Below are 13,327 nucleotides of genomic sequence, written 5' to 3'. Positions count from 1 at the left end.
AAGAAACCTGGGCTCAAGATCACACAGCTGATAAATACCTTATAGAGACAGATTTTGTGCATTTTAAATTATTCCATGGGTCCTTGCAAAAGAGAATTTGATAGTAATACACACATTTCTGTATTCCTTCTGTAGAAAATGTGTGCATTTGTCCATTTAGTCAACAAGCTTTTACAGAGCACCTACTATAGGCAGTGCATTGTGTTTGGTGTTTTTGTTAAACTAAACTGAAGTGGAATTATATAATAGAAAAGAGGCATGATGAATTCTGCTAAAGATCAGCATGACTGCCTTTAGTCTGCTTTCCCAAACAGATTCCCTGAAACATGAATTTTATTTCTTCACAGATGACCAATCTCCCATGTCACATTAGAGCCTAGGTTATTACAGAATGTTCTGAGGAGAAGAAGCAAAGTCCACAGAGAGCCCAAGGAGTGGCTGTAAAGGGTGTTATAGATTGGGCTAAGAAGTTCCAGTACTACAAGTTATAATACTAAATTACACGTCTTCCTCCTGGCACTTTCCCACACACCCTGAAATCATATGATGCACAAGACTCCCTAGCTTCTTTTTTAAAGATCTAAGGGAAGCTTGGTAATGGTAATATTTTGGTGGTCACCCTAAGTGTCCAGAATCCAGTTTCTGTGCCCTCCTTGATACCTCAAAAGAGGGTGACATTAGGCCCAAATCATGTGAGCAAGGGTTGAATAAGGGTTGAATAGACTCATGTCTTCCCAGGGGGAATTTATTTTATTCTGACAAACTTAAGCACCAACAATGTGTGAGGTATTGTTCTGAAGACTGGGGATATAAAGACAAAAGAAATCAGCATTCCTTGCCTTCAGGACCTTGTCTTTCTATTGAGATACAACATAGCCACATATAAGTAAATAAATGCAACTTATCCATAAAATTTTTGGAAGGAGAAATGTGCTATTGGAAGAGTGAAGAAAGGCCTTACTTTAGCGGCAGAATTTGAGTTGCACTTTATGTAAATTGAGATTCTATGAAGCAGGAATGAGGAAGATGTCCATTCAAGATTCAGCCAACCATTTAAACAAAGGCAAAAAGACCAGAACAGAATATCGTGCATTAGAAATGGACAGTAAGTCTTTAATTAGATTGAATGAAGAGTAAGAACAGAAAATAAGAACAGAAAGGTATTTGGGATCCAGATTATTTAGGAGTTTTAAATACCAGGCTGAAAGTTTTATATTTTATTATAGTTGGAATAGGGAGCCACTAAAAATTTTTGAGTGCATCATTGTCAGATCTGTGTTTCAGGCATACCAATTTTGCAGCTCTGTAGAGGATGAATTGAAAAGGAGAGAGACTAGGAAGGAGACCAATTACGAGGAAATTTCTATAGCCCAGGTGAGGGGTAATGAGGGTCTGAGCCATGAAAGAGGCTGTGTGTACAGTGAAAGGGGGTAGATGTGAGAGATATTATGAAGATAGAATAGACAAAACTTGGAAACTTATTAAACTTGGGATATGGAGTAATAAGGTTGGCAAGGAGTCAAGAATGTTTCCTAGATTTTGAACCTGGGTGCCTAAAAAAAGGGTGGGGCCCTCAACAAAAAGGTGATATTTGATAGAGGGAGAGATTTGCTGAGGAATAATCAGTTCTGTTTTGGACATGCTGGTTATAGATGCTTATGCAGTATCCAAGTGATGATGTGCAACAGATAATTGTATTATGGGACTGTGGTTTGAGAGCAAGATTAAGATGACAGAGAAAGGGAGAAAGAGAGACAGACAGAGACAGAGAGAGACAGAGAAAGAGATCCAAGTCTTCTTAATAAAGATGAGGATTGAATCTATAGGAGCTAATAAAGGTAGAAACAGGAGTAGAGCAGCCTAGAATAGATTCTTGGGTAATGCCCATGCTTTTTGGACAGAATGATGATGATCTAGCAAGGTGACTAAGAAGTAAAATTCAAACTGGCAGGAGAGCTGAGATGATGTGTACAGCACACTCTGTAAATTTTAAAGGATGATTTAAATGGAATGTATTATATATTATCTCATTCTCATCTTTTTAATGGAATTCAGATAGAAACAGTATTAAGAAAATTTGCTTTTCTACTATTATTCATCTATATTGAATATTATTAAGATTATTCCAAAGGTGGATGATTATGACTACTTTACATACTTTAAAAGTATCAGGATATAAGCTTATCTTCTATAGGCCCACTGGAAACATCTTTGGGACACCTACCAGTAGCCAACAGTGTGACAATGTTGATATGTACTTCATTATTTTCCCACATGATTTTGATTTATTCTATATATTTTATTTTCTCTGTTTTGACAATTTAAAATTTGACAGTTTGGAGGCTATCAGTATTTGATAGTTTATGGATCAGTGCTATATACTGGCTAATATGGGCAATAGATTTGTCCATGACAGTGCTTGCTTCTGTAAATTATTTTATTATTTTTCAAGGATATTTTGTTATTTGTAATTGTAATAAAGGGATGATAATGGGGAGAAACAAAAAAAAACAGTGGGATTGTGAGCAGCAGATTAATAGTTTCAAAGGTGCAGCCCTCAAGTAGTATAAAGATTGAGAAAAGGCCATTTAAGAGTTGATTGGTAACCTTGGAGAGAGTGATTTCAGTTTAAAGGTGGAATTGACAGATTACAAAGAATTTTAAAGAAAATAAGAGAAATAGTGGGCACAAAATCATGACAGAACCTTGACCCTGGTATCCAGAATGGGTTGTACACCACACAAACATTAAAGGGAGAGTATGCCCCTACATGGAACCACAATGAGAGATAAGAGAACAATAACCTTTATTATATAGAAATAAATGGGTATGGCACTTGGATAACACTATTAAAGTCTCCTAACTGGGGAGTTAACAATAAACTTCATTATTTGCTGAGGCAGAATCTTTCCCAGGGTTCTAGGGGACCTGCCTTCTTATGTGCTGCAATTGGACTCCTAAGCAGGAGCTCCCATTCATATCAGAGAACCTTGGTCATTAAAAAGATTAAAAGGCCAATAAGCTCTTCCTGACAAGCAAATTAAATAAAGGCAAATGAGAAGAAATATTCAGCAATGGTCTAAGCAGTCATTATTTGAAAGGAGCTTAATCTGAAGGGGAAAAAAGTTTGAGGAACATTATGTAGATAAGCTATGTGTACTGAATGTTTGGAAACCACATCAGTCTGATATTTTATGGGTATCTAATGACAACAAAACAAATATTGTATAGAGGAAGAATAGATTTATTGTCCTCATCCAGTGTTTCAAAGGGCAGGTGAACAGTGCTTGGTACTTTCAAAGGAATCAGAGTTATCTGATATTCCATTAGTTTTTGAATCATTGGAACTTAGGGGTTCCTTCAATCATGAGCTCCCTGGATAGCTATCCCCAAGTTTCAGTTATTTTGTGGGTCATAAAAGTCTCCAAATAACAGTTCATGAGTCCCTACACATCATGCACACACACACACACACACACACACATGTCTGTGTGTGTATATATACATATATATTCCATATATATATTTTACTCATCAGTCAAAAGATGTAGTTAGATAGAAGTAAAGGCTTTTGATGAAATAACAATAATGAAAGGAACAGAAGAACATGTCTTCCATAAACCTGAAAGTCATCTTCACATAAATGCACATCTTCTCCATGGAAAGAATAAATATACATAGAGATCATACAGGGGGAATACATGTGGTCAGGGCATGGAGGAGCAACTTACGTCTCTAATGCTACACTTCTGCTAATGCCTCTGGTGATACTGTCCCACAGCTCTGTTGAGCTTATTCTCCATGGGAGAAAATCTTCATTGTTAATGGTCTTCATTTATACAAATAACTTTAGGGCCAACTGATAGTTTGTTTATTATCTACAGGGGATACTGGGTTTAGTAATTTCTCCATTGCAAGGGAGGGCCACAGCTCTGTCAATGAGCTCTTTCAGCCACATTGACCATCCACTGTATCAGTGAAAGTTAGTAAGGTTAGTAAGCCTCTAAACTTCAGGGAAGGGCTTCAGTTCTCTTCTGTCATCAGTTTTAGACAATGGCCATAAAGTTCTTAGCCAGGTTGCTCACAGAAGTTAGGTAGCTGCTTAGTCTGAGATCAACTTTTTTTTTTTTAATTCTCCTCTTCTATATTCACTCATTCCTACAGTTCAACTTTCATCTATCTGACATGAAGAGAAGCCAATTTTGATGTTTATTTCTTATCACATTTCTTTGACTGGAGTAATTATGTCTAGAACTTGCCTTCCTCAACTTGAAAAGAATCTGAGTGAAATTCTGGTGAAGAAACTGCTTTTGACCTTTCTCTGCTATGCTCCTCACCTTTATGCAAATAACATAAGCACTTCTATTTAGAGAAGGATGAAAAAGCTGGAAATCTTGACCCTATTTCCCCTAATAAGAAATCATAGCCTAGTCTTTCAATACATGTGCATTAAGTTTAGTCATTTTTAAATGTTACTTTTCATAAATTCCCCCATAGTTGATTTTATTTGGAAATTACACAGATATGATAAGAGGTGCGATCTTCTCTAATTTTTTTTTTGTTGAGATTCAGGAGATAACTTGGATACAGAAGTAAACTTCATAACTTGTTTCTTAAATCATTTTAAGTAAGTTTTACTTTCTAAAGCAATTGTACTCTTTTGTAGTTCTATTTATATTTTATTTAGTATTTAAAAGTTATTTTTCAAAAATGAAGAAAAAAACATCCCTAAAAATGCAATTGGCCAAATGGGGAAGGAGGTACAAAATCTAAAAGAAGAAAACAATTTCTTAAAAATTAGAATTGGACAAATGGAAGCTAATGACTCTATGAGAGAGCAAGAATCAGTCGAACAGAAACAAAAGAATGAAAAATAGATGAAAACGTAAAACACCTCATTGGTAAAACAACTGACCTGGAAAATCAATCCAGGAGAGACAATTTAAAAATTATTGGTCTACCTGAAAATCACAATTAAAAAAAGAGCCTAGACAGTATCTTTCAGGATGTCATAAAGGAAAATTGCCCTGAGGTCCTAGAACCAGAGAGTAAAATAGCCATAGAAAGAATCCACCTATCACCTGCTGAAAGAGATCCCAAATTGAAAATGCCAAGGAATACAGTAGCCAAATTCCACAATTACCAGATCAAAGATTGCTGCTTGCAATACTGCAAGCAGCCAGAAAGAGACAATTTAAAGATCACAGAACTGCAGTCATGATTACACAGGACCTTGTAGCTTTTACATTAAAAGACTGTAGGGCACAGAATATAATATTCTCTAAGGCAAAGGAGCTTGGATTACAACCAAGGATCAACAATCCAATGAAAATGAGCATGATCTTTCAGGGAATGAGATAGATATTCAACAAAATAGGGGACTTCAAAACCTTCCTGATAAAAAGACCAGAGCTCAACAGAAAAATTTGACCTTCAAATACAAGACTCAAAAGAGACATAAAAAGGTAAATGGGATAGAAAAATACATGTTGTTAATAAGGGCAAACTGTTTACATCCCTGCAAGGGAAGATGGCACTTGTAATTCTTAAGAACTGTATTATTATTATTACACCATATTCAAGGGGTATACATAAAGTGGGTGGATATAAGTTGACTTTGATGTAATAAAAAAAATCTAACCAAGTGGGTTAAATGGATCAAGGTGAGTGGATTAATCTGATCTAAGAAAATGTACTGAGAGAAAAGGAAAGAAGGAGGCAGACAAGGGTAAATTACATTACAGGAAAAGGCACAACAACCTATTACAACAGAGGGAAAGAAGGGAGGGAGATGAGCATTGTTTGAATCTTATTCTCATCAGATTTGGCTCCAGAAGGGAATAGCATAACCAGTTAGGTATAGAAATCTAACTAGCCCTATAGGCAGTAGGAGGGAAAAGAGAAAAGAAAAGGGAGGGGGGATAGAAGGGAGGGAAGAAGTAGTAAGGGTAAAGGGGAAGAAAAGGAAAGGGGCTAACGGAAGGGAGGCAAGACTCAGGGAGGTGGTGGTCAAAAGCAAAACACTAATGAGGAGGGAAACAGAGAAAGGAGAAAGAAAAGCATAAACAGGGGGGAAGGGATGGAGAAAAAGACAGATAGTAATCATAACTGTGAATGTGAAAGGGATGAACTCTTCCATAAAATGGAATTGGATAGCAGAATGGATTAAAAACCATAATCCTACAATATGCTGTTTACATGAAACACATTTGAAAAAGAGCAACACATACAGGGTAAAGGTAAAAAAAAAAAAAGAGGTTGGAGTAGAATATATTATGCTCCAGTCAAAGTAAAAAAAGTAGGGGTAGCAATCCTGATCTCAGACAAAGCAAAACCAAAAAATAGATCTTATCAAAAGAGGTAAGAAAGGAAACTACATACTGCTAAAAGGCACCATAGACAATGAAGTAATATCATTACTAAAGATATATGCACCAAATGGTATAGCATCCAGATTCTTAGAGGAGAAGTTCAGAGAGTTATAGGAAGAAATAGATGACAAAACTATACTACTGGGGATCTCAACCTCTCCCTCTCTGAACTAGATAGATATAACCACAAAATAAACAAGAAAGAAGTTAAGGAGGTGAATAGAACATTAGAAAAGTTAGGTATGATAAACCTCTGGAGAGAACTGAATGGAGATAGAAAGGAATATACTTTTTTTCTCAGCAGTACATGACACATACACAAAAATTGACCCTGTACTAGGGCATAAAAACCTCACAATCCAATGCAGAAAGGCAGAAATATTAAATGCATCCTTTTCAGATCATGATGCAATAAAAATTATATGTAATAAAGGTCCATGGAAAGATAGACTTAAAAAATAATTGGAAACTAAATAATCTAATCTTAAAAAATGATTGGGCCAAACAACAAATCATAGAAACAATCAATAACTTCATTCAAGAGAATGACAATAATGAGACAACATACCAAAACTTCTGGGTTGCAGTGAAAACAGTTCATAGGGGAAGTTTTATATCTCAAAATGCTTACATAAATAAAATAGAAAAAGAGATCAATAAATTGGGCATACAACTAAAAAAACTAGAAAAAGAACAAATTAAAAATCCTCAATTAAACACCAAATTAGAAATATTGAAAACTAAAGGAGAAATAAAGAAAATTGAAATTAAGAAAACTATGGAACTAATAAATAAAACTAAGAGCTGGTTTTATTTAAAAAAAGCAGTGAAGTAGATAAATGCTTGGTTAATGTAATTTAAAAAAAGAAAGAAGAAAATCATATTAACAGTATCAAAACTTAAAAGGGAGAATCCCCCACGAAGGAAGAGGAAATTAAAACAATAATTAGGAACTATTTTACCCACCCATATGCCAATAAATTTGATAATTTTAGCAAAATGGATACATATTTACAAAAATATAAATTGCCCAGATTAACAGAAGATTAAGTAAAATACTTAACTCCATCTCAGAAAAAGAAATTGAACAAGCCATTGATGAACTCCCTGGGAAAAAAGTCTCCAGGGCCAGATGTATTTACAAGCAAATTCTATCAAAGATTTAAAGAATAATTAATTCCAATACTATATAGACTATTTTGGAAAATAGGTAAAGAAGGAGTCTTACAAAATTCTTTTTGTGCTACAAATATGATGCTGATACCAAAACCAAGAACAGTGAAAACGGAGAAAGAAAATTATAGACCAATTTCCCTAATGAATATAGATGCAAAAATTTTAAATAAAATATTAGCAAATAGATTACAGCAACTTATCACAAGAATAATACACTATGACCAGGTAGAATTTATACCAGGAATGCAGCGGTTTCAATATTAGGAAAACTACCAACATAGTTTATCATATCAACAACAAAACTAACAGAAACCACATGATCATCTCAATAGATGCAGAAAAACTTTTTGACAAAATACAACAACCATTTCTATTAAAAACATTAGAGAGCATAGGAATAAATGGAGTCTTCCTTGAAATAGTAAATAGTATCTACCTAAAACCTTCAACAAGCATCATATGTAATAGGGACAAGCTAGAAGCATTTTCATTAAGATCGGGGGTGAAACAAGGATGTCCATTACCACCACTGTTGTTCAATATTGTACTGGAAACATTAGCTTTAGCAATAAGAAAAGGAAAAAGAAATTGAAGGTATTAGAATAGGCAAAGAAGAAACAAAGCTATCACTCTTTGCAGATGATATGATGAGATACTTAGAGAATCCTGGAGAATCAAGTAAAAAACTAGTTGAAATAATAAACAATTTTAGCAAAGTTGCAGGCAATAAAATAAATCCACATAAATCATCAGCATTTCCATATATTACCAACAAAGTCCAACAGCAAGGCATAGAAAGAGAAATTCCGTTTAAACCTACCGTAGACATTATAAAATATTTAGGAGTCTACCTCTCAAAACAAATCCAGGAACTATATGAACACAATTATAAAACACTTTTCACACAAATAAAATCAGAGCTAAATAATTGGAAAAACATCTGTTGCTCATGGGTAGGCTGAACTAATATAATAAAAATGACAATTCTACCTAAGCTAATTTACTTATTCAGTGCCATACCAATCAAACTACCAAAAATTATTTTATATATGTAGAAAAAATAATACCAAGATTCATTTGGAAGAACAAAAGGTCCAGAATATCAAGGGAACTAATGAAAAGAAATGCAAGAGAAGGTGGCCTAGCCATTCCAGATCTTAAATTATATTATAAAGCAGAAATCATCAAAACTACTTGGTACTGGCTAAGAAATAGAGTGGTGGATCAGTGAAATAGGCTATGTATGCAAGACACAGTAGTCAATGAGTATAGTAATATATTATTTGATAAACCCAAAGATCCCAGTTTCTGGGATAAGAACTCAATCTTTGACAAAAACTGCTGGGAAAACTGGAAAAGAGTATGGCAGAAACTAGGCATAGATCAAAATGTCACACCATATACCAAAATAAAGTCAAAATGGGTTCATGTTTTAGATATAAAAGCTGATACTGTAAACAATCTGGGAGAGCAAGGCATAGTTTACCTATCAGATTTATGGAGAACTGAAGAATTCATGACCAAACAGGAGATAGAGAATGTTATGAAATGCAAAATGGATAACTTGATTACATTAAACTGAAAAGTTTTTGCTCAAACAAAGCCAATGCAACCAAGATTAGAAAGAAGGTAGAAAATTGGGAAAGGATTTTTACAATCAGTCTCTCTGATAAGGGCCTCATTTCTAAAATATATAGAGAATTAAGTCAAATTTGTAAGAATACATGTCATTCCCCAATTGATAAATGGTCAAAGAACATTAACAGGCAGTTCTCAGATGAAGAAATTAAAACTATCTCCAGTCATGTGAAAAAAATGCTGTAAATCACTATTAATTAGAGAAATGCAAATCAAAACAACTCTGAGGTACCACATCACACCTATCAGATTGACCAACATGACAAAACAGGAAAATGATACATGTTGGAGAAGATGAAGAAGATAGTTGGAACACTAATGCATTGTTGGTAGAGTTGTGAAATGATCCAACCATTTTGGAGAGCAATTTGGAACTATACCCAAAGGGTTATAAAAATGTGCATACCCTTTGACCCAGCAATAGCACTTCTAGGGCTATATCCCAAAGAGATCATACAAATGGGTAAAGGACCTACATGTACAAAAATATTTATAGCAGCTCTTTTTGTGGTGGCAAAGAATTGGAAATTGAGAGGACGCCCATCAATTGGGTAATGGCTGAACAAGTTGTGGTACATGAATGTAATGGAGTACTATTGTGCTATGAGAAATGATGAACAGACTGACCTCAGAAAAACCTATGAAGACTTGTACAATCTGATGCTGAGTGAAATGAGCAGAATCAGGAGAATGTTGTACACAGTAACAACCACGTTGTGCAATGACTAATGTTGATAGACTTAACCCTTCTCAGCAACACAAGGATCTAAGACATCTCCAAAGGCCTCATGATGGAAATCCACATCCAAAGAAAGAACTATGGAGTTTGAATACAGATCATAGCATACTATTTGCTATTTTTTTCCTTCTGTTGTGTTTTGTTTCCTCTTTCTGGTGGTTCCTCCTATTGGTTCTAATTCTTCCTTACGACATCACCAATGTGAAAATATATTTAATAGGAATGTATATGTATGGCCTATATCAGATTGTGCATCATCTTGGGGAAGGAGCGGGGAGAGGGGGGAAGAAAAGTTTAAAACTCAAAAGCTTATGGAAGTGATTGTTGATAATTCAAAATAAATTAATTAAATTTTTTAAAAAAACTTATTTTTCAAAACTGTTACTGTATTAGAAAGATATTGTTTGAGACAAAGGAAGACTGAAGATAAATGAGCATTTATAATCAGTGGCACTTTAATATGAATGGCAATTAGTCCAATGACAAGAGAGGTCAGTGACAAAAGATGAAGTCCAGACCACTACTAGTTGAAGCCTAGTATGTTAGGCATACTGGCTCCCATTCACATTCTACTGGAGAGCCTTCTCCACGGCATCACTCCTGCCACCTCATGGCAAATTGACATCAGCTTTCTCTAGACTTTTTCAGGAATGCAAGTATATCCTAATAGTCATCAATATTAATACCAGTTATTACCAGTAACACCAGGCTTTGCTGAAGTCAATCTCTACCAATAATGGCCTTGAGTAGACTAGCATGAGACAAATGGATTTTTGTCTTACAGCAATATTTAAGAGGGAGTGTCCCTCTTTTAAAAAAATCATTACTATCCCCAGGCCTCCTCTCCATTTGTGATCTTTCTCGTATATGAAATCACCCCTGGATTGCCAAGCCCAGAGTCTCATCACTGTGGTGCTTTTTCTGAGTCTGTCTTCAACCCAAATCCATTTGGAATTAAATGTCAAACTCTCTGCAAGATAGATATCATAACTGTGCCCAAGTTTGGACTGTCCTTGGCACTACTGCTTCCATACCCATTCTTTGGGGGTTATCTTGTCAGAAATTATTTTTTACCTATGAGTGCTAGTGTGATTTGCCTCTGTGTAAGGCATGCTCTCTATTACCCACATGTTAAATACTGGGGCCTTAGCCTGAGCACTGGCTGGGCAAAACATTAAGCATTACCACATACCCTATCATGCCACTTCCTGCCCTTCTCACTTCCTGGAAAAGTAGAGGTATTTACTTTATGAAGGCAGTCTACCAATTTAGTAGATGGCCTCTTTATGACATCAACTTTATCAATCAGCTTCAAGGTGAAAAGGATGCAGAGAAAGGCAAGGAAACATTATAGATGGTGGAACTTAGGATTCAGTCAATATCCTTACTTGCTACCTCAAAACAGAATGAAAAGCAGAATCTGGTGATATTCTTTTTTGAGATGCTATTCCAAGAAATAATAGAGCAATAGGAGTAGATCAACTGGCTAGGAAAACTGAAACCCTAAGACCAGGATGAATGAAATCTGATAGACACTGAATGAAGAGTCACCATCCTAGGTACACATTCATTGCTTTCATAAGTAGATCTGGCCTAGTAGTCCAAGGAAAAGCAACATTACCCTTGGAGGAGTATTTTACCCCAATTTTGACAACTAAGGAATACTCCATAACAGTGGCAGTGGGAACAAGACAGGGAAATGAGCAAAAAGTATTAGAATACATAACTATCCTAGATTCTCAGGGATTTCAGTATTTATGGACAGAACCATGAGTCCTTTGGAGCCTGGTTATGACTGATATGGTTACTTTTCTACTATTATTCTTTTTTTAAATGATTTAATATTTTATTTTCCCCATTTACATGTAAAATCATTTTTAGCATTCATTTTTTAAAAATTTTGAGTTTCAAATTCTCTCCTTCCCTTCCTCCCTAAACCCTCCCCCCCCCTTGAGAAGGCAATTTGATATAGGTTAGACATGTGCTGACATGCAAAACATTTCCACATTAGTCATGTTGTAAAAGAAAACACAGACAAAAAAAGAAAAAGAAAGGAAAGAAAAAGTTTACTTTGATCTACCTTCAAACTCTATCATTTCTTCCCCTGAAGATGGATAGTGTTTTTCATCATAAGCTCTTCAGAACTGTCTTGGATCATTATATTGCTGAGAACAGCTGTCATTCACAATTGATCATCACAAATATTGCTCTCACTGCATACAATGTTCTCCTGGTTCTGCTTATTTCTCTTTGCATCAGTTCATTTAAGTCTTTCCAGGTTTTTGTGAGAGCATCACGCTTGTCATTTCTTATACCACAATAGTATTCCATCACAATCATAAACAACAACTTGTTCAGCCATTCTCCAATTGATGGGCATCCCCTCAATTTCCAATTCTTTTCCACCATTAAAAGAGCTCCTATAAATATTTTTATACACATAGGTCCTTTTCTTTTTTGTTTTTTTATCTCTTTTGGATACAGTCCTAGTAGTGGTATTGCCTGCTCAAAGGGTATTCATGGTTTTATAGCCATTTGGGCATAGTTCCAAATTGCTCTACAGAATGATGAAATCAGTATACAGCTTCACCAACAGTGCATTAGTGCCTCAGTTTTTCCATATCCACTCTGAATTTTCTTATTTTCCTTTTCTGTCACATTAGCCAATCTGATAAGTGTGCGGTGGTAGTTCAAAGTTGTTCTAATCTGCATTTCTTTATTCAATAGTGATTTAGAGCATTTTTTCATATGATTATAGATAGCTTTGATTACTTTATCTGAAAACTGCCTGTTCATATCCTTTGACCACTTATCAATAGAGGAATGGCTCTTATTTTTATAAATTTCATTCAGTTCTCTATATTTTTGAGAAATAAAGTATTTATCAGAGAAACTTACTATAAATTTTTCAGTTATGATTACTGTGTATTTCCTTCTATCTATCTATCTATCTATCTATCTATCTATCTGTCTGTCTATCTATTTATCCCTATTTAACCTACTCTCTCTCTCCTTGCTCCTTGTCCATCCTCAAAAGTGTTTTGCTTTTGCTTCTGTCTTTAACCTGCCCCAATCCTCCCTCACTTATATCATCTACAACTTTCTCTCATCCCCTTCCCTTCCTACTTTTCCGTAGGGTGATATAGATTTCTATACTCAGCTGAGTGCGTATGTTATTCCCTCTTTTAGTCAATTCTAATGAGAGTAAGGCTTACTCCCTCAACCCCATCTCCCCCATCTCCCCATCACTGTAAAAGCTCTTTCATGCCTCTTTGATATGAGATAATTTATGCTATCCTATTTTATAATTTATTCTATCCTTTTCCATTCCCCTGCCTAGTGCATTCATTTTTCTCACTCTTTAATTATATTTTTAGATAATTATACCATCACATTCAACTCA

The 13,327-nt window shown here is 35.1% G+C and overlaps 1 protein-coding gene across 2 annotated transcripts in view; it reads right to left on the bottom strand.

The window, feature by feature from the left end:
* The window catches only part of LOC114048502 (liver carboxylesterase 1-like), a 79,524-nt gene that overhangs the window by 53,904 nt on the left and 12,293 nt on the right, over window positions 1–13,327 (bottom strand). The window lies entirely within an intron of this gene.

The sequence above is a fragment of the Vombatus ursinus genome, unplaced genomic scaffold (genome assembly GCF_900497805.2).
Source record: "Vombatus ursinus unplaced genomic scaffold, bare-nosed wombat genome assembly UNPS02014793.1, whole genome shotgun sequence".
Taxonomy (NCBI): Eukaryota; Metazoa; Chordata; class Mammalia; order Diprotodontia; family Vombatidae; genus Vombatus; species Vombatus ursinus.
Note: the sequence above shows the minus strand (reverse complement) of the source record. Positions and strands in the feature narration are given on the sequence as shown.